Here is a 1,887-nt window from a genome sequence, read left to right on the forward strand (position 1 = left end):
ACAATGGAGGAGCATCAAAAACACTTGCGATAGGTGTGCCAAAGGTTACAAGATAATCAATAGTATGTTAAAAGAGAGAAGTATGGAATCCTAAGCCATATCATTGAGCAAGGTCACATTCAAATGGATATGCAGAAAGTCAAGACCATTAAGGAATGGGTGACTTTTAAGAATGTCATCGAACTTCATTTTTTCTTAGTGTTAGCCAACTACTTGTGGAAGGGCATTCAAAAAGGACATTAGCATTTATGGAACTACAGAAGAAAAGACAAAAATGGAGTTGTACACCTCAACACCTAGAGGCTTTTAAAGGCCTTAAAGGAAGCAATGATGAAAGACCCTATCTTAGAGCTTCTAGAAATCAAAAAAATCTTTCCAAGTGCAAACAGATGTGTCAGATTTTGCCTTCGAAAAGGTACTACTGCAAAAAGGCTGCCCAGTTGCATTTAGAGGTAGAAAGTTAAACAAAGCTGAGCAGAGATATATGGCTAAGGAAAAAGAACTTTTAGCAATGATCCATTGTTTAAAGATGTGGCGACCTTACTTGCTAAGGTCTCAGTTTGTGGTAAAGTCAAACAACGTCGTAGCTAGTCATTCTTTACATAACCAAAACTTATAGTCAGGTAGGCAAGATGGCAAAAGTTCTTGGTCGAGTTTGATTTTCACTTCGAGCATAAAAGTAGGGAGAACTAACCAAGTGGAAGACGCCTTCAGCAAAAAAAATGAATTTGCTACCCTCAGATTGATTACCCCATAAACATTCACAAATTGATTGAAGAAACTTAAAGCGAGACCCCTAGGCCATTGCCCTCATGAAATTAGTGGAAGACAAGAACTTTAAAGACTTTTTGGTGGAAAATAAGTCCTATTGACGAAGAGGCCACAAATGTTTGTTCCAAAAAGAAAAGAGTTGAGATAGAAGTTGATACAGGAGTTTCATGATACTTCTTGGGTTGGCCACCTAATGTAATAAAAGAATAAAGACTTATTTAAATTTTCTTAAATTGGTAAAATTATGTGTCACGACCCGGAACTCCCCATCGAGCTCGTGACAATCGCCGCGAAGCCTCGACAAACATTCTTCACCCCGAATGTCGATCGAAACCTCGCAAGGCTCTCGTATCAGCTTTCGCACTTCCCCGGTGAGCAATAGTTATCAAATATCAAAATACGAAGGATTACAAATCATTTCCAAATCATAACATAACATTTTTTTTTTTTGCTCACAGGGACATTTTTTTCATTTTTGTCGAAAACCTCGAAACTTGTTAAAAATGTAGTAGGTAAGCCGAAAATATATATATTTAATGATTTTAAAAAAATTAAGTATCTAAAACGTTCATTTGAAAGTAAATTGTTGACAACTAGTACTATTCAAAAATAATAAATAAAATATTTTATTTTCTCATAAAATAAATTTTTATAGAAATATTCGTAAATAATTTTTCGCACATGAAAGTAAAGTAAAATTGTATGAATAGAAATACAGATAACCAAAATATAATTTTTGATCTGCAATGACACGTGGGCTCCAATTGACCAAGAGGATGTAAGACTGTAAACTCTTACTTTCTATAATGCAATTCCGAGCTTAGTTCTCGTCCTACTCTACTATCTACAAACTGTCCTGAGCCTGAAAAATGTATAGGAAGAAGGGGTGAGATTTTATAATCACAGTGAGTAAACAGATACCATCTAAAGTATCTAAACCCGAGTAAATGGAGACAATTAAAATAAGTCATCATACTGTAATTTCATTACCTTTCAGTTCATTTCAACCAAATAAAATCAATCCATATAAATCGAGTAATCAACTTGGCTTATGAATTTCTTAAAACTTTGGCTCGTGCCAAAACTCATACTCGGTGATACCTTGCGCAGGGCATC

This window comes from Theobroma cacao, chromosome 2 (genome assembly GCF_000208745.1).
Source record: "Theobroma cacao cultivar B97-61/B2 chromosome 2, Criollo_cocoa_genome_V2, whole genome shotgun sequence".
In the NCBI taxonomy this organism is placed as follows: Eukaryota; Viridiplantae; Streptophyta; class Magnoliopsida; order Malvales; family Malvaceae; genus Theobroma; species Theobroma cacao.